We start from the raw sequence: 26050 nt of genomic DNA on the forward strand, positions 1-26050 counted from the left end.
AGTTCTGTTAACTAAACAACAGCTCTGGAAGTGTATGTTATAATATTTAGAGAATAATTGCATTTGAGCATCGGGTGCTCACCTAACAGGAGTTCTTTCTATTTTTCTTTAGTTAGTAAGTGCTTCCATGTTAGGTGAGCAATTGTTGCAATATCTCCACTACAGAAAACCATCTCTCTATACTTTCAAAATCTTCACCAAGCAAGCTCAGAAAAGAGCGGGAAAAATGTGGGAGGAGCTACTTAATGGTTTGGTGCCTTCAGGGCCTTTCAAGGGATAAAAAGGCGAGCACTTCTTCCACAGTGCCCATAACAGTAACAGCCTCAGACAAGAACAGGGATGCAGACCCATTGGCTGAACATTGCAGTTTTGAATTTCAGATGTCTTGAAACCTCATAGAAATACAGCTTCATGGTTATAAGTGCTTACCTTTTGAGGTTGAAGTTCTGTGAACTAAACAGCAACTTTGGAAGTGTATGTTATAATATTTAGGATGGATTGCATTTGAACATCAGGTGCTCACCTAACAGGAGTTCTTTCTATTTTTCTTTAGTTAGTAAGTGCTTCCATGTTAGGTGAGCAATTGTTGCAATATCCCCACTACAGAAAACCATCTCTCTATACTTTCAAAATCTTCACCAAGCAAGCTCAGAAAGAGCGGGAAAAATGTGGGAGGAGCTACTTAATGGTTTGAAGCCTTGAGGGCCTTTCAAGGGATAAAAAGGTGGGCACTTCTTCCACAGTGCCCATAGCAGGAACGGCCTCGGATGAGAACAGTGATGCAGGCCAACTGGCTGAACATTGCAGTTTTGAATTTCAGATGTCTTGAAACCTCATAGAAATACAGCTTCAAGCTTGTAAGTGCTTACCTATTGAGGTTGAAGTTCTGTTAACTAAACAACAGCTCTGGAAGTGTATGTTATAATATTTAGAGAATAATTGCATTTGCGCATCAGGTGCTCACCTAACAGGAGTTCTTTCTATTTTTCTTTAGTTAGTAAGTGCTTCCATGTTAGGTGAGCAATTGTTGCAATATCTCTACTACAGAAAACCATCTCTCTATACTTTCAAAATCTTCACCAAGCAAGCTCAGAAAAGAGCGGGAAAAATGTGGGAGGAGCTTCTTAATGGTTTGGTGCCTTCAGGGACTTTCAAGGGATAAAAAGGCTAGAACTTCTTCCACAGTGCCCATACCAGGAACAGCCTCAGACAAGAACAGGGATGCAGACCCTTTGGCTGAACATTGCAGTTTTGAATTTCAGATGTCTTGAAACCTCATAGAAATACAGCTTCAAGCTTGTAAGTGCTTACCTTTTGAGTTTGAAGTTCTGTGAAATAAACAACAACTCTGGAAGTACATGGTATAATATTTAGGGATGGATTACATTTGAGCATCAGGTGTTCACCTAACAGGAGTTCTTTCTATTTTTCTTTAGTTAGTAAGTGCTTCCATGTTAGGTGAGCAATTGTTGCAATATCCCCACTACAGAAAACCATCTCTCTATACTTTCAAAATCTTCACCAAGCAAGCTCAGAAAGAGCGGGAAAAATGTGGGAGGAGCTACTTAATGGTTTGGTGCCTTCAGGGCCTTTCAAGGGATAAAAAGGCGAGCACTTCTTCCACATTGCCCATAACAGGAACAGCCTCAGACAAGAACGGGGATGCAGACCCATTGGCTGAACATTGCACTTTTGAATTTCAGATGTCTTGAAACCTCATAGAAATACAGCTTCATGGTTATAAGTGCTTACCTTTTGAGTTTGAAGTTCTGTGAAATAAACAACAACTCTGGAAGTACATGGTATACTATTTAGGGATGGATTGCATTTGAGCATCAGGTGTTCACCTAACAGGAGTTCTTTCTATTTTTCTTTAGTTAGTAAGTGCTTCCATGTTAGGTGAGCAATTGTTGCAATATCCCCACTACAGAAAACCATCTCTCTATACTCTCAAAATCTTCACCAAGCAAGCTCAGAAAGAGCGGGAAAAATGTGGGAGGAGCTACTTAATGGTTTGGTGCCTTCAGGGCCTTTCAAGGGATAAAAAGGCGAGCACTTCTTCCACAGTGCCCATAACAGGAACAGCCTCAGACAAGAACAGGGATGCAGACCCATTGGCTGAACATTGCAGTTTTGAATTTCAGATGTCTTGAAACCTCATAGAAATACAGCTTCATGGTTATAAGTGCTTACCTTTTGAGGTTGAAGTTCTGTGAACTAAACAGCAACTTTGGAAGTGTATGTTATAATATTTAGGATGGATTGCATTTGAACATCAGGTGCTCACCTAACAGGAGTTATTTCTATTTTTCTTTAGTTAGTAAGTGCTTCCATGTTAGGTGAGCAATTGTTGCAATATCTCCACTACAGAAAACCATCTCTCTATACTTTCAAAATCTTCACCAAGCAAGCTCAGAAAAGAGCGGGAAAAATGTGGGAGGAGCTTCTTAATGGTTTGGTGCCTTCAGGGACTTTCAAGGGATAAAAAGGCTAGAACTTCTTCCACAGTGCCCATACCAGGAACAGCCTCAGACAAGAACAGGGATGCAGACCCTTTGGCTGAACATTGCAGTTCTGAATTTCAGATGTCTTGAAACCTCATAGAAATACAGCTTCAAGCTTGTAAGTGCTTACCTTTTGAGTTTGAAGTTCTGTGAAATAAACAACAACTCTGGAAGTACATGGTATAATATTTAGGGATGGATTACATTTGAGCATCAGGTGTTCACCTAACAGGAGTTCTTTCTATTTTTCTTTAGTTAGTAAGTGCTTCCATGTTAGGTGAGCAATTGTTGCAATATCCCCACTACAGAAAACCATCTCTCTATACTTTCAAAATCTTCACCAAGCAAGCTCAGAAAGAGCGGGAAAAATGTGGGAGGAGCTACTTAATGGTTTGGTGCCTTCAGGGCCTTTCAAGGGATAAAAAGGCGAGCACTTCTTCCACAGTGCCCATAACAGGAACAGCCTCAGACAAGAACAGGGATGCAGACCCATTGGCTGAACATTGCAGTTTTGAATTTCAGATGTCTTGAAACCTCATAGAAATACAGCTTCATGGTTATAAGTGCTTACCTTTTGAGGTTGAAGTTCTGTGAACTAAACAGCAACTTTGGAAGTGTATGTTATAATATTTAGGATGGATTGCATTTGAACATCAGGTGCTCACCTAACAGGAGTTCTTTCTATTTTTCTTTAGTTAGTAAGTGCTTCCATGTTAGGTGAGCAATTGTTGCAATATCCCCACTACAGAAAACCATCTCTCTATACTTTCAAAATCTTCACCAAGCAAGCTCAGAAAAGAGCGGGAAAAATGTGGGAGGAGCTACTTAATGGTTTGGTGCCTTGAGGGCCTTTCAAGGGATAAAAAGGTGGGCACTTCTTCCACGGTGCCCATAGCAGGAACGGCCTCGGATGAGAACAGTGATGCAGGCCAACTGGCTGAACATTGCAGTTTTGAATTTCAGATGTCTTGAAACCTCATAGAAATACAGCTTCAAGCTTGTAAGTGCTTACCTATTGAGGTTGAAGTTCTGTTAACTAAACAACAGCTCTGGAAGTGTATGTTATAATATTTAGAGAATAATTGCATTTGAGCATCAGGTGCTCACCTAACAGGAGTTCTTTCTATTTTTCTTTAGTTAGTAAGTGCTTCCATGTTAGGTGAGCAATTGTTGCAATATCTCCACTGCAGAAAACCATCCATCTATACTTTCAAAATCTTCACCAAGCAAGCTCAGAAAAGAGCGGGAAAAATGTGGGAGGAGCTACTTAATGGTTTGGTGCCTTCAGGGCCTTTCAAGGGATAAAAAGGTGGGCACTTCTTCCACAGTGCCCATAGCAGGAACGGCCTCGGATGAGAACAGTGATGCAGGCCAACTGGCTGAACATTGCAGTTTTGAATTTCAGATGTCTTGAAACCTCATAGAAATACAGCTTCAAGCTTGTAAGTGCTTACCTATTGAGGTTGAAGTTCTGTTAACTAAACAACAGCTCTGGAAGTGTATGTTATAATATTTAGAGAATAATTGCATTTGAGCATCAGGTGCTCACCTAACAGGAGTTCTTTCTATTTTTCTTTAGTTAGTAAGTGCTTCCATGTTAGGTGAGCAATTGTTGCAATATCTCCACTACAGAAAACCATCTCTCTATACTTTCAAAATCTTCACCAAGCAAGCTCAGAAAGAGCGGGAAAAATGTGGGAGGAGCTACTTAATGGTTTGGTGCCTTCAGGGCCTTTCAAGGGATAAAAAGGCGAGCATTTCTTCCACAGTGCCCATAACAGGAACAGCCTCAGACAAGAACAGGGATGCAGACCCATTGGCTGAACATTGCAGTTTTGAATTTCAGATGTCTTGAAACCTCATAGAAATACAGCTTCATGGTTATAAGTGCTTACCTTTTGAGGTTGAAGTTCTGTGAACTAAACAGCAACTTTGGAAGTGTATGTTATAATATTTAGGATGGATTGCATTTGAACATCAGGTGCTCACCTAACAGGAGTTCTTTCTATTTTTCTTTAGTTAGTAAGTGCTTCCATGTTAGGTGAGCAATTGTTGCAATATCCCCACTACAGAAAACCATCTCTCTATACTTTCAAAATGTGGGAGGAGCTACTTAATGGTTTGGTGCCTTCAAAGCCTTTCAAGGGATAAAAAGGCGAGCACTTATTCCACAGTGCCCATACCAGAAACAGCCTCTGACAAGAACAGGGATGCAGACCCTTTGGCTGAACATTGCAGTTTTGAATTTCAGATGTCTTGAAACCTCATAGAAATACAGCTTCATGGTTATAAGTGCTTACCTTTTGAGGTTGAAGTTGTGTGAACTAAACAGCAACTTTGGAAGTGTATGTTATAATATTTAGGATGGATTGCATTTGAACATCAGGTGCTCACCTAACAGGAGTTCTTTCTATTTTTCTTTAGTTAGTAAGTGCCTCCATGTTAGGTGAGCAATTGTTGCAATATCCCCACTACAGAAAACCATCTCTCTATACTTTCAAAATCTTCACCAAGCAAGCTCAGAAAAGAGCGGGAAAAATGTGGGAGGAGCTACTTAATGGTTTGGTGCCTTGAGGGCCTTTCAAGGGATAAAAAGGTGGGCACTTCTTCCACAGTGCCCATAGCAGGAACGGCCTCGGATGAGAACAGTGATGCAGGCCAACTGGCTGAACATTGCAGTTTTGAATTTCAGATGTCTTGAAACCTCATAGAAATACAGCTTCAAGCTTGTGAGTGCTTACCTATTGAGGTTGAAGTTCTGTTAACTAAACAACAGCTCTGGAAGTGTATGTTATAATATTTAGAGAATAATTGCATTTGAGCATCAGGTGCTCACCTAACAGGAGTTCTTTCTATTTTTCTTTAGTTAGTAAGTGCTTCCATGTTAGGTGAGCAATTGTTGCAATATCTCTACTACAGAAAACCATCTCTCTATACTTTCAAAATCTTCACCAAGCAAGCTCAGAAAAGAGCGGGACAAATGTGGGAGGAGCTACTTAATGGTTTGGTGCCTTGAGGGCCTTTCAAGGGATAAAAAGGTGGGCACTTCTTCCACAGTGCCCATAGCAGGAACGGCCTCGGATGAGAACAGTGATGCAGGCCAACTGGCTGAACATTGCAGTTTTGAATTTCAGATGTCTTGAAACCTCATAGAAATACAGCTTCAAGCTTGTAAGTGCTTACCTATTGAGGTTGAAGTTCTGTTAACTAAACAACAGCTCTGGAAGTGTATGTTATAATATTTAGAGAATAATTGCATTTGAGCATCAGGTGCTCACCTAACAGGAGTTCTTTCTATTTTTCTTTAGTTAGTAAGTGCTTCCATGTTAGGTGAGCAATTGTTGCAATATCTCCACTACAGAAAACCATCTCTCTATACTTTCAAAATCTTCACCAAGCAAGCTCAGAAAAGAGCGGGAAAAATGTGGGAGGAGCTACTTAATGGTTTGGTGCCTTCAGGGCCTTTCAAGGGATAAAAAGGTGGGCACTTCTTCCACAGTGCCCAAAGCAGGAACGGCCTCGGATGAGAACAGTGATGCAGGCCAACTGGCTGAACATTGCAGTTTTGAATTTCAGATGTCTTGAAACATCATAGAAATACAGCTTCAAGCTTGTAAGTGCTTACCTATTGAGGTTGAAGTTCTGTTAACTAAACAACAGCTCTGGAAGTGTATGTTATAATATTTAGAGAATAATTGCATTTGAGCATCGGGTGCTCACCTAACAGGAGTTCTTTCTATTTTTCTTTAGTTAGTAAGTGCTTCCATGTTAGGTGAGCAATTGTTGCAATATCTCCACTACAGAAAACCATCTCTCTATACTTTCAAAATCTTCACCAAGCAAGCTCAGAAAAGAGCGGGAAAAATGTGGGAGGAGCTACTTAATGGTTTGGTGCCTTCAGGGCCTTTCAAGGGATAAAAAGGCGAGCACTTCTTCCACAGTGCCCATAACAGTAACAGCCTCAGACAAGAACAGGGATGCAGACCCATTGGCTGAACATTGCAGTTTTGAATTTCAGATGTCTTGAAACCTCATAGAAATACAGCTTCATGGTTATAAGTGCTTACCTTTTGAGGTTGAAGTTCTGTGAACTAAACAGCAACTTTGGAAGTGTATGTTATAATATTTAGGATGGATTGCATTTGAACATCAGGTGCTCACCTAACAGGAGTTCTTTCTATTTTTCTTTAGTTAGTAAGTGCTTCCATGTTAGGTGAGCAATTGTTGCAATATCCCCACTACAGAAAACCATCTCTCTATACTTTCAAAATCTTCACCAAGCAAGCTCAGAAAAGAGCGGGACAAATGTGGGAGGAGCTACTTAATGGTTTGGTGCCTTGAGGGCCTTTCAAGGGATAAAAAGGTGGGCACTTCTTCCACAGTGCCCATAGCAGGAACGGCCTCGGATGAGAACAGTGATGCAGGCCAACTGGCTGAACATTGCAGTTTTGAATTTCAGATGTCTTGAAACCTCATAGAAATACAGCTTCAAGCTTGTAAGTGCTTACCTATTGAGGTTGAAGTTCTGTTAACTAAACAACAGCTCTGGAAGTGTATGTTATAATATTTAGATAATAATTGCATTTGAGCATCAGGTGCTCACCTAACAGGAGTTCTTTCTATTTTTCTTTAGTTAGTAAGTGCTTCCATGTTAGGTGAGCAATTGTTGCAATATCTCCACTGCAGAAAACCATCCATCTATACTTTCAAAATCTTCACCAAGCAAGCTCAGAAAAGAGCGGGAAAAATGTGGGAGGAGCTACTTAATGGTTTGGTGCCTTCAGGGCCTTTCAAGGGATAAAAAGGTGGGCACTTCTTCCACAGTGCCCATAGCAGGAACGGCCTCGGATGAGAACAGTGATGCAGGCCAACTGGCTGAACATTGCAGTTTTGAATTTCAGATGTCTTGAAACCTCATAGAAATACAGCTTCAAGCTTGTAAGTGCTTACCTATTGAGGTTGAAGTTCTGTTAACTAAACAACAGCTCTGGAAGTGTATGTTATAATATTTAGAGAATAATTGCATTTGAGCATCAGGTGCTCACCTAACAGGAGTTCTTTCTATTTTTCTTTAGTTAGTAAGTGCTTCCATGTTAGGTGAGCAATTGTTGCAATATCTCCACTACAGAAAACCATCTCTCTATACTTTCAAAATCTTCACCAAGCAAGCTCAGAAAGAGCGGGAAAAATGTGGGAGGAGCTACTTAATGGTTTGGTGCCTTCAGGGCCTTTCAAGGGATAAAAAGGCGAGCATTTCTTCCACAGTGCCCATAACAGGAACAGCCTCAGACAAGAACAGGGATGCAGACCCATTGGCTGAACATTGCAGTTTTGAATTTCAGATGTCTTGAAACCTCATAGAAATACAGCTTCATGGTTATAAGTGCTTACCTTTTGAGGTTGAAGTTCTGTGAACTAAACAGCAACTTTGGAAGTGTATGTTATAATATTTAGGATGGATTGCATTTGAACATCAGGTGCTCACCTAACAGGAGTTCTTTCTATTTTTCTTTAGTTAGTAAGTGCTTCCATGTTAGGTGAGCAATTGTTGCAATATCCCCACTACAGAAAACCATCTCTCTATACTTTCAAAATGTGGGAGGAGCTACTTAATGGTTTGGTGCCTTCAAAGCCTTTCAAGGGATAAAAAGGCGAGCACTTATTCCACAGTGCCCATACCAGAAACAGCCTCTGACAAGAACAGGGATGCAGACCCTTTGGCTGAACATTGCAGTTTTGAATTTCAGATGTCTTGAAACCTCATAGAAATACAGCTTCATGGTTATAAGTGCTTACCTTTTGAGGTTGAAGTTGTGTGAACTAAACAGCAACTTTGGAAGTGTATGTTATAATATTTAGGATGGATTGCATTTGAACATCAGGTGCTCACCTAACAGGAGTTCTTTCTATTTTTCTTTAGTTAGTAAGTGCCTCCATGTTAGGTGAGCAATTGTTGCAATATCCCCACTACAGAAAACCATCTCTCTATACTTTCAAAATCTTCACCAAGCAAGCTCAGAAAAGAGCGGGAAAAATGTGGGAGGAGCTACTTAATGGTTTGGTGCCTTGAGGGCCTTTCAAGGGATAAAAAGGTGGGCACTTCTTCCACAGTGCCCATAGCAGGAACGGCCTCGGATGAGAACAGTGATGCAGGCCAACTGGCTGAACATTGCAGTTTTGAATTTCAGATGTCTTGAAACCTCATAGAAATACAGCTTCAAGCTTGTGAGTGCTTACCTATTGAGGTTGAAGTTCTGTTAACTAAACAACAGCTCTGGAAGTGTATGTTATAATATTTAGAGAATAATTGCATTTGAGCATCAGGTGCTCACCTAACAGGAGTTCTTTCTATTTTTCTTTAGTTAGTAAGTGCTTCCATGTTAGGTGAGCAATTGTTGCAATATCTCTACTACAGAAAACCATCTCTCTATACTTTCAAAATCTTCACCAAGCAAGCTCAGAAAAGAGCGGGACAAATGTGGGAGGAGCTACTTAATGGTTTGGTGCCTTGAGGGCCTTTCAAGGGATAAAAAGGTGGGCACTTCTTCCACAGTGCCCATAGCAGGAACGGCCTCGGATGAGAACAGTGATGCAGGCCAACTGGCTGAACATTGCAGTTTTGAATTTCAGATGTCTTGAAACCTCATAGAAATACAGCTTCAAGCTTGTAAGTGCTTACCTATTGAGGTTGAAGTTCTGTTAACTAAACAACAGCTCTGGAAGTGTATGTTATAATATTTAGAGAATAATTGCATTTGAGCATCAGGTGCTCACCTAACAGGAGTTCTTTCTATTTTTCTTTAGTTAGTAAGTGCTTCCATGTTAGGTGAGCAATTGTTGCAATATCTCCACTACAGAAAACCATCTCTCTATACTTTCAAAATCTTCACCAAGCAAGCTCAGAAAAGAGCGGGAAAAATGTGGGAGGAGCTACTTAATGGTTTGGTGCCTTCAGGGCCTTTCAAGGGATAAAAAGGTGGGCACTTCTTCCACAGTGCCCATAGCAGGAACGGCCTCGGATGAGAACAGTGATGCAGGCCAACTGGCTGAACATTGCAGTTTTGAATTTCAGATGTCTTGAAACCTCATAGAAATACAGCTTCAAGCTTGTAAGTGCTTACCTATTGAGGTTGAAGTTCTGTTAACTAAACAACAGCTCTGGAAGTGTATGTTATAATATTTAGAGAATAATTGCATTTGAGCATCGGGTGCTCACCTAACAGGAGTTCTTTCTATTTTTCTTTAGTTAGTAAGTGCTTCCATGTTAGGTGAGCAATTGTTGCAATATCTCCACTACAGAAAACCATCTCTCTATACTTTCAAAATCTTCACCAAGCAAGCTCAGAAAAGAGCGGGAAAAATGTGGGAGGAGCTACTTAATGGTTTGGTGCCTTCAGGGCCTTTCAAGGGATAAAAAGGCGAGCACTTCTTCCACAGTGCCCATAACAGTAACAGCCTCAGACAAGAACAGGGATGCAGACCCATTGGCTGAACATTGCAGTTTTGAATTTCAGATGTCTTGAAACCTCATAGAAATACAGCTTCATGGTTATAAGTGCTTACCTTTTGAGGTTGAAGTTCTGTGAACTAAACAGCAACTTTGGAAGTGTATGTTATAATATTTAGGATGGATTGCATTTGAACATCAGGTGCTCACCTAACAGGAGTTCTTTCTATTTTTCTTTAGTTAGTAAGTGCTTCCATGTTAGGTGAGCAATTGTTGCAATATCCCCACTACAGAAAACCATCTCTCTATACTTTCAAAATCTTCACCAAGCAAGCTCAGAAAGAGCGGGAAAAATGTGGGAGGAGCTACTTAATGGTTTGAAGCCTTGAGGGCCTTTCAAGGGATAAAAAGGTGGGCACTTCTTCCACAGTGCCCATAGCAGGAACGGCCTCGGATGAGAACAGTGATGCAGGCCAACTGGCTGAACATTGCAGTTTTGAATTTCAGATGTCTTGAAACTCATAGAAATACAGCTTCAAGCTTGTAAGTGCTTACCTATTGAGGTTGAAGTTCTGTTAACTAAACAACAGCTCTGGAAGTGTATGTTATAATATTTAGAGAATAATTGCATTTGCGCATCAGGTGCTCACCTAACAGGAGTTCTTTCTATTTTTCTTTAGTTAGTAAGTGCTTCCATGTTAGGTGAGCAATTGTTGCAATATCTCTACTACAGAAAACCATCTCTCTATACTTTCAAAATCTTCACCAAGCAAGCTCAGAAAAGAGCGGGACAAATGTGGGAGGAGCTACTTAATGGTTTGGTGCCTTGAGGGCCTTTCAAGGGATAAAAAGGTGGGCACTTCTTCCACAGTGCCCATAGCAGGAACGGCCTCGGATGAGAACAGTGATGCAGGCCAACTGGCTGAACATTGCAGTTTTGAATTTCAGATGTCTTGAAACCTCATAGAAATACAGCTTCAAGCTTGTAAGTGCTTACCTATTGAGGTTGAAGTTCTGTTAACTAAACAACAGCTCTGGAAGTGTATGTTATAATATTTAGATAATAATTGCATTTGAGCATCAGGTGCTCACCTAACAGGAGTTCTTTCTATTTTTCTTTAGTTAGTAAGTGCTTCCATGTTAGGTGAGCAATTGTTACAATATCTCCACTACAGAAAACCATCTCTCTATACTTTCAAAATCTTCACCAAGCAAGCTCAGAAAAGAGCGGGAAAAATGTGGGAGGAGCTACTTAATGGTTTGGTGCCTTCAGGGCCTTTCAAGGGATAAAAAGGTGGGCACTTCTTCCACAGTGCCCATAGCAGGAACGGCCTCGGATGAGAACAGTGATGCAGGCCAACTGGCTGAACATTGCAGTTTTGAATTTCAGATGTCTTGAAACCTCATAGAAATACAGCTTCAAGCTTGTAAGTGCTTACCTATTGAGGTTGAAGTTCTGTTAACTAAACAACAGCTCTGGAAGTGTATGTTATAATATTTAGAGAATAATTGCATTTGAGCATCAGGTGCTCACCTAACAGGAGTTCTTTCTATTTTTCTTTAGTTAGTAAGTGCTTCCATGTTAGGTGAGCAATTGTTGCAATATCTCCACTACAGAAAACCATCTCTCTATACTTTCAAAATCTTCACCAAGCAAGCTCAGAAAAGAGCGGGAAAAATGTGGGAGGAGCTACTTAATGGTTTGGTGCCTTCAGGGCCTTTCAAGGGATAAAAAGGCGAGCACTTCTTCCACAGTGCCCATAACAGTAACAGCCTCACACAAGAACAGGGATGCAGACCCATTGGCTGAACATTGCAGTTTTGAATTTCAGATGTCTTGAAACCTCATAGAAATACAGCTTCATGGTTATAAGTGCTTACCTTTTGAGGTTGAAGTTCTGTGAACTAAACAGCAACTTTGGAAGTGTATGTTATAATATTTAGGATGGATTGCATTTGAACATCAGGTGCTCACCTAACAGGAGTTCTTTCTATTTTTCTTTAGTTAGTAAGTGCTTCCATGTTAGGTGAGCAATTGTTGCAATATCCCCACTACAGAAAACCATCTCTCTATACTTTCAAAATCTTCACCAAGCAAGCTCAGAAAGAGCGGGAAAAATGTGGGAGGAGCTACTTAATGGTTTGAAGCCTTGAGGGCCTTTCAAGGGATAAAAAGGTGGGCACTTCTTCCACAGTGCCCATAGCAGGAACGGCCTCGGATGAGAACAGTGATGCAGGCCAACTGGCTGAACATTGCAGTTTTGAATTTCAGATGTCTTGAAACCTCATAGAAATACAGCTTCAAGCTTGTAAGTGCTTACCTATTGAGGTTGAAGTTCTGTTAACTAAACAACAGCTCTGGAAGTGTATGTTATAATATTTAGAGAATAATTGCATTTGCGCATCAGGTGCTCACCTAACAGGAGTTCTTTCTATTTTTCTTTAGTTAGTAAGTGCTTCCATGTTAGGTGAGCAATTGTTGCAATATCTCTACTACAGAAAACCATCTCTCTATACTTTCAAAATCTTCACCAAGCAAGCTCAGAAAAGAGCGGGACAAATGTGGGAGGAGCTACTTAATGGTTTGGTGCCTTGAGGGCCTTTCAAGGGATAAAAAGGTGGGCACTTCTTCCACAGTGCCCATAGCAGGAACGGCCTCGGATGAGAACAGTGATGCAGGCCAACTGGCTGAACATTGCAGTTTTGAATTTCAGATGTCTTGAAACCTCATAGAAATACAGCTTCAAGCTTGTAAGTGCTTACCTATTGAGGTTGAAGTTCTGTTAACTAAACAACAGCTCTGGAAGTGTATGTTATAATATTTAGATAATAATTGCATTTGAGCATCAGGTGCTCACCTAACAGGAGTTCTTTCTATTTTTCTTTAGTTAGTAAGTGCTTCCATGTTAGGTGAGCAATTGTTGCAATATCCCCACTACAGAAAACCATCTCTCTATACTTTCAAAATCTTCACCAAGCAACCTCAGAAAAGAGCGGGAAAAATGTGGGAGGAGCTACTTAATGGTCTGGTGCCTTGAGGGCCTTTCAAGGGATAAAAAGGTGGGCCCTTCTCCACAGTGCCCATAGCAGGAACGGCCTCGGATGACAACAGTGATGCAGGCCAACTGGCTGAACATTGCAGTTTTGAATTTCAGATGTCTTGAAACCTCATAGAAATACAGCTTCATGGTTATAAGTGCTTACCTTTTGAGTTTGAAGTTCTGTGAAATAAACAACAACTCTGGAAGTACATGGTATACTATTTAGGGATGTATTGCATTTGAGCATCAGGTGTTCACCTAACAGGAGTTCTTTCTATTTTTCTTTAGTTAGTAAGTGCTTCTATGTTAGGTGAGCAATTGTTGCACTATCCCCACTACAGAAAACCATCTCTCTATACTTTCAAAATCTTCAACAAGCAAGCTCGGAAAAGAGCGGGAAAAATGTGGGAGGAGCTACTTAATGGTTTGGTGCCTTGAGGGCCTTTCAAGGGATAAAAAGGTGGGCACTTCTTCCACAGTGCCCATACCAGAAACAGCCTCTGACAAGAACAGGGATGCAGACCCTTTGGCTGAACATTGCAGTTTTGAATTTCAGATGCCTTGAAACCTCATAGAAATACAGCTTCAAGCTTGTAAGTGCTTACCTTTTGAGTTTGAAGTTCTGTGAAATAAACAACAACTCTGTTAACTAAACAACAGCTCTGGAAGTGTATGTTATAATATTTAGAGAATAATTGCATTTGAGCATCAGGTGCTCACCTAACAGGAGTTCTTTCTATTTTTCTTTAGTTAGTAAGTGCTTCCATGTTAGGTGAGCAATTGTTGCAATATCCCCACTACAGAAAACCATCTCTCTATACTTTTAAAATCTTCACCAATCAAGCTCAGAAAAGAGCGGGAAAAATGTGGGAGGAGCTACTTAATGTTTTGGTGCCTTCAGGGCCTTTCAAGGGATAAAAAGGCGAGCACTTCTTCCACAGTGCCCATAACAGGAACAGCCTCAGACAAGAACAGGGATGCAGACCCACTGGCTGAACATTGCAGTTTTGAATTTCAGATTTCTTGGAACCTCACAGAAATACAGCCTCAAGGTTGGCACCTGCGTTTTATATATGTGTAAGTGCTTCCCTTTTGAGGTTGAAGTTCTGTGAACTAAACAGCAATTTTGGAAGTGTATGTTATAATATTTAGGATGGATTGCATTTGAACATCAGGTGCTCACCTAACAGGAGTTATTTCTATTTTTCTTTAGTTAGTAAGTGCTTCCATGTTAGGTGAGCAATTGTTGCAATATCTCCACTACAGAAAACCATCTCTCTATACTTTCAAAATCTTCACCAAGCAAGCTCAGAAAAGAGCGGGAAAAATGTGGGAGGAGCTTCTTAATGGTTTGGTGCCTTCAGGGACTTTCAAGGGATAAAAAGGTGGGCACTTCTTCCACAGTGCCCATAGCAGGAACGGCCTCGGATGAGAACAGTGATGCAGGCCAACTGGCTGAACATTGCAGTTTTGAATTTCAGATGTCTTGAAACCTCATAGAAATACAGCTTCAAGCTTGTAAGTGCTTACCTATTGAGGTTGAAGTTCTGTTAACTAAACAACAGCTCTGGAAGTGTATGTTATAATATTTAGAGAATAATTGCATTTGAGCATCGGGTGCTCACCTAACAGGAGTTCTTTCTATTTTTCTTTAGTTAGTAAGTGCTTCCATGTTAGGTGAGCAATTGTTGCAATATCTCCACTACAGAAAACCATCTCTCTATACTTTCAAAATCTTCACCAAGCAAGCTCAGAAAAGAGCGGGAAAAATGTGGGAGGAGCTACTTAATGGTTTGGTGCCTTCAGGGCCTTTCAAGGGATAAAAAGGCGAGCACTTCTTCCACAGTGCCCATAACAGTAACAGCCTCAGACAAGAACAGGGATGCAGACCCATTGGCTGAACATTGCAGTTTTGAATTTCAGATGTCTTGAAACCTCATAGAAATACAGCTTCATGGTTATAAGTGCTTACCTTTTGAGGTTGAAGTTCTGTGAACTAAACAGCAACTTTGGAAGTGTATGTTATAATATTTAGAGAATAATTGCATTTGCGCATCAGGTGCTCACCTAACAGGAGTTCTTTCTATTTTTCTTTAGTTAGTAAGTGCTTCCATGTTAGGTGAGCAATTGTTGCAATATCTCTACTACAGAAAACCATCTCTCTATACTTTCAAAATCTTCACCAAGCAAGCTCAGAAAAGAGCGGGACAAATGTGGGAGGAGCTACTTAATGGTTTGGTGCCTTGAGGGCCTTTCAAGGGATAAAAAGGTGGGCACTTCTTCCACAGTGCCCATAGCAGGAACGGCCTCAGATGAGAACAGTGATGCAGGCCAACTGGCTGAACATTGCAGTTTTGAATTTCAGATGTCTTGAAACCTCATAGAAATACAGCTTCAAGCTTGTAAGTGCTTACCTATTGAGGTTGAAGTTCTGTTAACTAAACAACAGCTCTGGAAGTGTATGTTATAATATTTAGAGAATAATTGCATTTGCGCATCAGGTGCTCACCTAACAGGAGTTCTTTCTATTTTTCTTTAGTTAGTAAGTGCTTCCATGTTAGGTGAGCAATTGTTGCAATATCCCCACTACAGAAAACCATCTCTCTATACTCTCAAAATCTTCACCAAGCAAGCTCAGAAAGAGCGGGAAAAATGTGGGAGGAGCTACTTAATGGTTTGGTGCCTTGAGGGCCTTTCAAGGGATAAAAAGGTGGGCACTTCTTCCACAGTGCCCATAGCAGGAACGGCCTCAGATGAGAACAGTGATGCAGGCCAACTGGCTGAACATTGCAGTTTTGAATTTCAGATGTCTTGAAACCTCATAGAAATACAGCTTCAAGCTTGTAAGTGCTTACCTATTGAGGTTGAAGTTCTGTTAACTAAACAACAGCTCTGGAAGTGTATGTTATAATATTTAGATAATAATTGCATTTGAGCATCAGGTGCTCACCTAACAGGAGTTCTTTCTATTTTTCTTTAGTTAGTAAGTGCTTCCATGTTAGGTGAACAATTGTTACAATATCTCCACTACAGAAAACCATCTCTCTATACTTTTAAAATCTTCACCAATCAAGCTCAGAAAAGAGCGGGAAAAATGTGGGAGGAGCTACTTAATGTTTTGGTGCCTTGAGGGCCTTTCAAGGGATAAAAAGGTGGGCACTTCTTCCACAGTGCCCATAGCAGGAACGGCCTCGGATGAGAACAGGGATGCAGACCCACTGGCTGAACATTGCAGTTTTGAATTTCAGATGTCTTGGAACCTCACAGAAATACAGCCTCAAGGTTGGCACCTGCGTTTTATATATGTGTAAGTGCTTCCCTTTTGAGGTTGAAGTTCTGTGAACTAAACAGCAATTTTGGAAGTGTATGTTATAATATTTAGGATGGATTGCATTTGAACATCAGGTGCTCACCTAACAGGAGTTATTTCTATTTTTCTTTAGTTAGTAAGTGCTTCCATGTTAGGTGAGCAATTGTTGCAATATCTCCACTACAGAAAACCATCTCTCTATACTTTCAAAATCTTCACCAAGCAAGCTCAGAAAAGAGCGGGAAAAATGTGGGAGGAGCTTCTTAATGGTTTGGTGCCTTCAGGGACTTTCAAGGGATAAAAATGCTAGAACTTCTTCCACAGTGCCCATACCAGGAACAGCCTCAGACAAGAACAGGGATGCAGACCCTTTGGCTGAACATTGCAGTTTTGAATTTCAGATGTCTTGAAACCTCATAGAAATACAGCTTCAAGCTTGTAAGTGCTTACCTTTTGAGTTTGAAGTTCTGTGAAATAAACAACAACTCTGGAAGTACATGGTATAATATTTAGGGATGGATTACATTTGAGCATCAGGTGTTCACCTAACAGGAGTTCTTTCTATTTTTCTTTAGTTAGTAAGTGCTTCCATGTTAGGTGAGCAATTGTTGCAATATCTCCACTACAGAAAACCATCTCTCTATACTTTCAAAATCTTCACCAAGCAAGCTCAGAAAAGAGCGGGAAAAATGCGGGAGGAGCTACTTAATGGTTTGGTGCCTTCAGGGCCTTTCAAGGGATAAAAAGGCGAGCACTTCTTCCACAGTGCCCATAACAGTAACAGCCTCAGACAAGAACAGGGATGCAGACCCATTGGCTGAACATTGCAGTTTTGAATTTCAGATGTCTTGAAACCTCATAGAAATACAGCTTCATGGTTATAAGTGCTTACCTTTTGAGGTTGAAGTTCTGTGAACTAAACAGCAACTTTGGAAGTGTATGTTATAATATTTAGGATGGATTGCATTTGAACATCAGGTGCTCACCTAACAGGAGTTTTTTCTATTTTTCTTTAGTTAGTAAGTGCTTCCATGTTAGGTGAGCAATTGTTGCAATATCTCCACTGCAGAAAACCATCCCTCTATACTTTTAAAATCTTCACCAAGCAAGCTCAGAAAAGAGCGGGAAAAATGTGGGAGGAGCTACTTAATGGTTTGGTGCCTTCAGGGCCTTTCAAGGGATAAAAAGGCGAGCACTTATTCCACAGTGCCCATACCAGAAACAGCCTCTGACAAGAACAGGGATGCAGACCCTTTGGCTGAACATTGCAGTTTTGAATTTCAGATGCCTTGAAACCTCATAGAAATACAGCTTCAAGCTTGTAAGTGCTTACCTTTTGAGTTTGAAGTTCTGTGAAATAAACAACAACTCTGGAAGTACATGGTATAATATTTAGGGATGGATTGCATTTGAGCATCAGGTGTTCACCTAACAGGAGTTCTTTCTATTTTTCTTTAGTTAGTAAGTGCTTCCATGTTAGGTGAGCAATTATTGCAATATCCCCACTACAGAAAACCATCTCTCTATACTTTCAAAATCTTCACCAAGCAACCTCAGAAAAGAGCGGGAAAAATGTGGGAGGAGCTACTTAATGGTCTGGTGCCTTGAGGGCCTTTCAAGGGATAAAAAGGTGGGCCCTTCTCCACAGTGCCCATAGCAGGAACGGCCTCGGATGACAACAGTGATGCAGGCCAACTGGCTGAACATTGCAGTTTTGAATTTCAGATGTCTTGAAATCTCATAGAAATACAGCTTCATGGTTATAAGTGCTTACCTTTTGAGTTTGAAGTTCTGTGAAATAAACAACAACTCTGGAAGTACATGGTATACTATTTAGGGATGTATTGCATTTAAGCATCAGGTGTTCACCTAACAGGAGTTCTTTCTATTTTTCTTTAGTTAGTAAGTGCTTCTATGTTAGGTGAGCAATTGTTGCACTATCCCCACTACAGAAAACCATCTCTCTATACTTTCAAAATCTTCACCAAGCAAGCTCGGAAAAGAGCGGGAAAAATGTGAGAGGAGCTACTTAATGGTTTGGTGCCTTGAGGGCCTTTCAAGGGATAAAAAGGTGGGCACTTCTTCCACAGTGCCCATAACAGGAACAGCCTCAGACAAGAACAGGGATGCAGACCCACTGGCTGAACATTGCAGTTTTGAATTTCAGATGTCTTGGAACCTCACAGAAATACAGCCTCAAGGTTGGCACCTGCGTTTTATATATGTGTAAGTGCTTCCCTTTTGAGGTTGAAGTTCTGTGAACTAAACAGCAATTTTGGAAGTGTATGTTATAATATTTAGGATGGATTGCATTTGAACATCAGGTGCTCACCTAACAGGAGTTATTTCTATTTTTCTTTAGTTAGTAAGTGCTTCCATGTTAGGTGAGCAATTGTTGCAATATCTCCACTACAGAAAACCATCTCTCTATACTTTCAAAATCTTCACCAAGCAAGCTCAGAAAAGAGCGGGAAAAATGTGGGAGGAGCTTCTTAATGGTTTGGTGCCTTCAGGGACTTTCAAGGGATAAAAAGGTGGGCACTTCTTCCACAGTGCCCATAGCAGGAACGGCCTCGGATGAGAACAGTGATGCAGGCCAACTGGCTGAACATTGCAGTTTTGAATTTCAGATGTCTTGAAACCTCATAGAAATACAGCTTCAAGCTTGTAAGTGCTTACCTATTGAGGTTGAAGTTCTGTTAACTAAACAACAGCTCTGGAAGTGTATGTTATAATATTTAGAGAATAATTGCATTTGAGCATCGGGTGCTCACCTAACAGGAGTTCTTTCTATTTTTCTTTAGTTAGTAAGTGCTTCCATGTTAGGTGAGCAATTGTTGCAATATCTCCACTACAGAAAACCATCTCTCTATACTTTCAAAATCTTCACCAAGCAAGCTCAGAAAAGAGTGGGAAAAATGTGGGAGGAGCTACTTAATGGTTTGGTGCCTTCAGGGCCTTTCAAGGGATAAAAAGGCGAGCACTTCTTCCACAGTGCCCATAACAGTAACAGCCTCAGACAAGAACAGGGATGCAGACCCATTGGCTGAACATTGCAGTTTTGAATTTCAGATGTCTTGAAACCTCATAGAAATACAGCTTCATGGTTATAAGTGCTTACCTTTTGAGGTTGAAGTTCTGTGAACTAAACAGCAACTTTGGAAGTGTATGTTATAATATTTAGGATGGATTGCATTTGAACATCAGGTGCTCACCTAACAGGAGTTCTTTCTATTTTTCTTTAGTTAGTAAGTGCTTCCATGTTAGGTGAGCAATTGTTGCAATATCCCCACTACAGAAAACCATCTCTCTATACTTTCAAAATCTTCACCAAGCAAGCTCAGAAAGAGCGGGAAAAATGTGGGAGGAGCTACTTAATGGTTTGAAGCCTCGAGGGCCTTTCAAGGGATAAAAAGGTGGGCACTTCTTCCACAGTGCCCATAGCAGGAACGGCCTCGGATGAGAACAGTGATGCAGGCCAACTGGCTGAACATTGCAGTTTTGAATTTCAGATGTCTTGAAACCTCATAGAAATACAGCTTCAAGCTTGTAAGTGCTTACCTATTGAGGTTGAAGTTCTGTTAACTAAACAACAGCTCTGGAAGTGTATGTTATAATATTTAGAGAATAATTGCATTTGCGCATCAGGTGCTCACCTAACAGGAGTTCTTTCTATTTTTCTTTAGTTAGTAAGTGCTTCCATGTTAGGTGAGCAATTGTTGCAATATCTCCACTGCAGAAAACCATCCCTCTATACTTTTAAAATCTTCACCAAGCAAGCTCAGAAAAGAGCGGGAAAAATGTGGGAGGAGCTACTTAATGGTTTGGTGCCTTCAGGGCCTTTCAAGGGATAAAAAGGCGAGCACTTATTCCACAGTGCCCATACCAGAAACAGCCTCTGACAAGAACAGGGATGCAGACCCTTTGGCTGAACATTGCAGTTTTGAATTTCAGATGCCTTGAAACCTCATAGAAATACAGCTTCAAGCTTGTAAGTGCTTACCTTTTGAGTTTGAAGTTCTGTGAAATAAACAACAACTCTGGAAGTACATGGTATAATATTTAGGGATGGATTGCATTTGAGCATCAGGTGTTCACCTAACAGGAGTTCTTTCTATTTTTCTTTAGTTAGTAAGTGTTTCCATGTTAGGTGAGCAATTATTGCAATATCCCCACTACAGAAAACCATCTCTCTATACTTTCAAAATCTTCACCAAGCAACCTCAGAAAAGAGCGGGAAAAATGTGGGAGGAGCTACTTAATGGTCTGGTGCCTTGAGGGCCTTTCAAGGGATAAAAAGGTGGGCCCTTCTCCACAGTGCCCATAGCAGGAACGGCCTCGGATGACAACAGTGATGCAGGCCAACTGGCTGAACATTGCAGTTTTGAATTTCAGATGTCTTGAAACCTCATAGAAATACAGCTTCATGGTTATAATTGCTTACCTTTTGAGTTTGAAGTTCTGTGAAATAAACAACAACTCTGGAAGTACATGGTATACTATTTAGGGATGTATTGCATTTGAGCATCAGGTGTTCACCTAACAGGAGTTCTTTCTATTTTTCTTTAGTTAGTAAGTGCTTCTATGTTAGGTGAGCAATTGTTGCACTATCCCCACTACAGAAAACCATCTCTCTATACTTTCAAAATCTTCACCAAGCAAGCTCGGAAAAGAGCGGGAAAAATGTGGGAGGAGCTACTTAATGGTTTGGTGCCTTGAGGGCCTTTCAAGGGATAAAAAGGTGGGCACTTCTTCCACAGTGCCCATAACAGGAACAGCCTCAGACAAGAACAGGGATGCAGACCCACTGGCTGAACATTGCAGTTTTGAATTTCAGATGTCTTGGAACCTCACAGAAATACAGCCTCAAGGTTGGCACCTGCGTTTTATATATGTGTAAGTGCTTCCCTTTTGAGGTTGAAGTTCTGTGAACTAAACAGCAATTTTGGAAGTGTATGTTATAATATTTAGGATGGATTGCATTTGAACATCAGGTGCTCACCTAACAGGAGTTATTTCTATTTTTCTTTAGTTAGTAAGTGCTTCCATGTTAGGTGAGCAATTGTTGCAATATCTCCACTACAGAAAACCATCTCTCTATACTTTCAAAATCTTCACCAAGCAAGCTCAGAAAAGAGCGGGAAAAATGTGGGAGGAGCTTCTTAATGGTTTGGTGCCTTCAGGGACTTTCAAGGGATAAAAAGGTGGGCACTTCTTCCACAGTGCCCATAGCAGGAACGGCCTCGGATGAGAACAGTGATGCAGGCCAACTGGCTGAACATTGCAGTTTTGAATTTCAGATGTCTTGAAACCTCATAGAAATACAGCTTCAAGCTTGTAAGTGCTTACCTATTGAGGTTGAAGTTCTGTTAACTAAACAACAGCTCTGGAAGTGTATGTTATAATATTTAGAGAATAATTGCATTTGAGCATCGGGTGCTCACCTAACAGGAGTTCTTTCTATTTTTCTTTAGTTAGTAAGTGCTTCCATGTTAGGTGAGCAATTGTTGCAATATCTCCACTACAGAAAACCATCTCTCTATACTTTCAAAATCTTCACCAAGCAAGCTCAGAAAAGAGCGGGAAAAATGTGGGAGGAGCTACTTAATGGTTTGGTGCCTTCAGGGCCTTTCAAGGGATAAAAAGGCTAGCACTTCTTCCACAGTGCCCATAACAGTAACAGCCTCAGACAAGAACAGGGATGCAGACCCATTGGCTGAACATTGCAGTTTTGAATTTCAGATGTCTTGAAACCTCATAGAAATACAGCTTCATGGTTATAAGTGCTTACCTTTTGAGGTTGAAGTTCTGTGAACTAAACAGCAACTTTGGAAGTGTATGTTATAATATTTAGGATGGATTGCATTTGAACATCAGGTGCTCACCTAACAGGAGTTCTTTCTATTTTTCTTTAGTTAGTAAGTGCTTCCATGTTAGGTGAGCAATTGTTGCAATATCCCCACTACAGAAAACCATCTCTCTATACTTTCAAAATCTTCACCAAGCAAGCTCAGAAAGAGCGGGAAAAATGTGGGAGGAGCTACTTAATGGTTTGAAGCCTCGAGGGCCTTTCAAGGGATAAAAAGGTGGGCACTTCTTCCACAGTGCCCATAGCAGGAACGGCCTCGGATGAGAACAGTGATGCAGGCCAACTGGCTGAACATTGCAGTTTTGAATTTCAGATGTCTTGAAACCTCATAGAAATACAGCTTCAAGCTTGTAAGTGCTTACCTATTGAGGTTGAAGTTCTGTTAACTAAACAACAGCTCTGGAAGTGTATGTTATAATATTTAGAGAATAATTGCATTTGCGCATCAGGTGCTCACCTAACAGGAGTTCTTTCTATTTTTCTTTAGTTAGTAAGTGCTTCCATGTTAGGTGAGCAATTGTTGCAATATCTCTACTACAGAAAACCATCTCTCTATACTTTCAAAATCTTCACCAAGCAAGCTCAGAAAAGAGCGGGACAAATGTGGGAGGAGCTACTTAATGGTTTGGTGCCTTGAGGGCCTTTCAAGGGATAAAAAGGTGGGCACTTCTTCCACAGTGCCCATAGCAGGAACGGCCTCGGATGAGAACAGTGATGCAGGCCAACTGGCTGAACATTGCAGTTTTGAATTTCAGATGTCTTGAAACCTCATAGAAATACAGCTTCAAGCTTGTAAGTGCTTACCTATTGAGGTTGAAGTTCTGTTAACTAAACAACAGCTCTGGAAGTGTATGTTATAATATTTAGATAATAATTGCATTTGAGCATCAGGTGCTCACCTAACAGGAGTTCTTTCTATTTTTCTTTAGTTAGTAAGTGCTTCCATGTTAGGTGAGCAATTGTTACAATATCTCCACTACAGAAAACCATCTCTCTATACTTTCAAAATCTTCACCAAGCAAGCTCAGAAAAGAGCGGGAAAAATGTGGGAGGAGCTACTTAATGGTTTGGTGCCTTCAGGGCCTTTCAAGGGATAAAAAGGTGGGCACTTCTTCCACAGTGCCCATAGCAGGAACGGCCTCGGATGAGAACAGTGATGCAGGCCAACTGGCTGAACATTGCAGTTTTGAATTTCAGATGTCTTGAAACCTCATAGAAATACAGCTTCAAGCTTGTAAGTGCTTACCTATTGAGGTTGAAGTTCTGTTAACTAAACAACAGCTCTGGAAGTGTATGTTATAATATTTAGAGAATAATTGCATTTGAGCATCAGGTGCTCACCTAACAGGAGTTCTTTCTATTTTTCTTTAGTTAGTAAGTGCTTCCATGTTAGGTGAGCAATTGTTGCAATATCTCCACTACAGAAAACCATCTCTCTATACTTTCAAAATCTTCACCAAGCAAGCTCAGAAAAGAGCGGGAAAAATGTGGGAGGAGCTACTTAATGGTTTGGTGCCTTCAGGGCCTTTCAAGGGATAAAAAGGCGAGCACTTCTTCCACAGTGCCCATAACAGTAACAGCCTCAGACAAGAACAGGGATGCAGACCCATTGGCTGAACATTGCAGTTTTGAATTTCAGATGTCTTGAAACCTCATAGAAATACAGCTTCATGGTTATAAGTGCTTACCTTTTGAGGTTGAAGTTCTGTGAACTAAACAGCAACTTTGGAAGTGTATGTTATAATATTTAGGATGGATTGCATTTGAACATCAGGTGCTCACCTAACAGGAGTTTTTTCTATTTTTCTTTAGTTAGTAAGTGCTTCCATGTTAGGTGAGCAATTGTTGCAATATCTCCACTGCAGAAAACCATCCCTCTATACTTTTAAAATCTTCACCAAGCAAGCTCAGAAAAGAGCGGGAAAAATGTGGGAGGAGCTACTTAATGGTTTGGTGCCTTCAGGGCCTTTCAAGGGATAAAAAGGCGAGCACTTATTCCACAGTGCCCATACCAGAAACAGCCTCTGACAAGAACAGGGATGCAGACCCTTTGGCTGAACATTGCAGTTTTGAATTTCAGATGCCTTGAAACCTCATAGAAATACAGCTTCAAGCTTGTAAGTGCTTACCTTTTGAGTTTGAAGTTCTGTGAAATAAACAACAACTCTGGAAGTACATGGTATAATATTTAGGGATGGATTGCATTTGAGCATCAGGTGTTCACCTAACAGGAGTTCTTCCTATTTTTCTTTAGTTAGTAAGTGCTTCCATGTTAGGTGAGCAATTGTTGCAATATCCCCACTACAGAAAACCATCTCTCTATACTTTCAAAATCTTCACCAAGCAACCTCAGAAAAGAGCGGGAAAAATGTGGGAGGAGCTACTTAATGGTCTGGTGCCTTGAGGGCCTTTCAAGGGATAAAAAGGTGGGCCCTTCTCCACAGTGCCCATAGCAGGAACGGCCTCGGATGACAACAGTGATGCAGGCCAACTGGCTGAACATTGCAGTTTTGAATTTCAGATGCCTTGAAACCTCATAGAAATACAGCTTCAAGCTTGTAAGTGCTTACCTTTTGAGTTTGAAGTTCTGTGAAATAAACAACAACTCTGTTAACTAAACAACAGCTCTGGAAGTGTATGTTATAATATTTAGAGAATAATTGCATTTGAGCATCAGGTGCTCACCTAACAGGAGTTCTTTCTATTTTTCTTTAGTTAGTAAGTGCTTCCATGTTAGGTGAGCAATTGTTGCAATATCCCCACTACAGAAAACCATCTCTCTATACTTTTAAAATCTTCACCAATCAAGCTCAGAAAAGAGCGGGAAAAATGTGGGAGGAGCTACTTAATGTTTTGGTGCCTTCAGGGCCTTTCAAGGGATAAAAAGGCGAGCACTTCTTCCACAGTGCCCATAACAGGAACAGCCTCAGACAAGAACAGGGATGCAGACCCACTGGCTGAACATTGCAGTTTTGAATTTCAGATGTCTTGGAACCTCACAGAAATACAGCCTCAAGGTTGGCACCTGCGTTTTATATATGTGTAAGTGCTTCCCTTTTGAGGTTGAAGTTCTGTGAACTAAACAGCAATTTTGGAAGTGTATGTTATAATATTTAGGATGGATTGCATTTGAACATCAGGTGCTCACCTAACAGGAGTTATTTCTATTTTTCTTTAGTTAGTAAGTGCTTCCATGTTAGGTGAGCAATTGTTGCAATATCTCCACTACACAAAACCATCTCTCTATACTTTCAAAATCTTCACCAAGCAAGCTCAGAAAAGAGCGGGAAAAATGTGGGAGGAGCTTCTTAATGGTTTGGTGCCTTCAGGGACTTTCAAGGGATAAAAAGGCTAGAACTTCTTCCACAGTGCCCATACCAGGAACAGCCTCAGACAAGAACAGGGATGCAGACCCTTTGGCTGAATATTGCAGTTTTGAATTTCAGATGTCTTGAAACCTCATAGAAATACAGCTTCAAGCTTGTAAGTGCTTACCTTTTGAGTTTGAAGTTCTGTGAAATAAACAACAACTCTGGAAGTACATGGTATAATATTTAGGGATGGATTACATTTGAGCATCAGGTGTTCACCTAACAGGAGTTCTTTCTATTTTTCTTTAGTTAGTAAGTGCTTCCATGTTAGGTGAGCAATTGTTGCAATATCCCCACTACAGAAAACCATCTCTCTATACTTTCAAAATCTTCACCAAGCAAGCTCAGAAAGAGCGGGAAAAATGTGGGAGGAGCTACTTAATGGTTTGGTGCCTTCAGGGCCTTTCAAGGGATAAAAAGGCGAGCACTTCTTCCACATTGCCCATAACAGGAACAGCCTCAGACAAGAACGGGGATGCAGACCCATTGGCTGAACATTGCAGTTTTG

This window comes from Ambystoma mexicanum, chromosome 7q, assembly GCF_040938575.1.
Source record: "Ambystoma mexicanum isolate Mex_15411 chromosome 7q, UKY_AmexF1_1, whole genome shotgun sequence".
In the NCBI taxonomy this organism is placed as follows: domain Eukaryota; kingdom Metazoa; phylum Chordata; class Amphibia; order Caudata; family Ambystomatidae; genus Ambystoma; species Ambystoma mexicanum.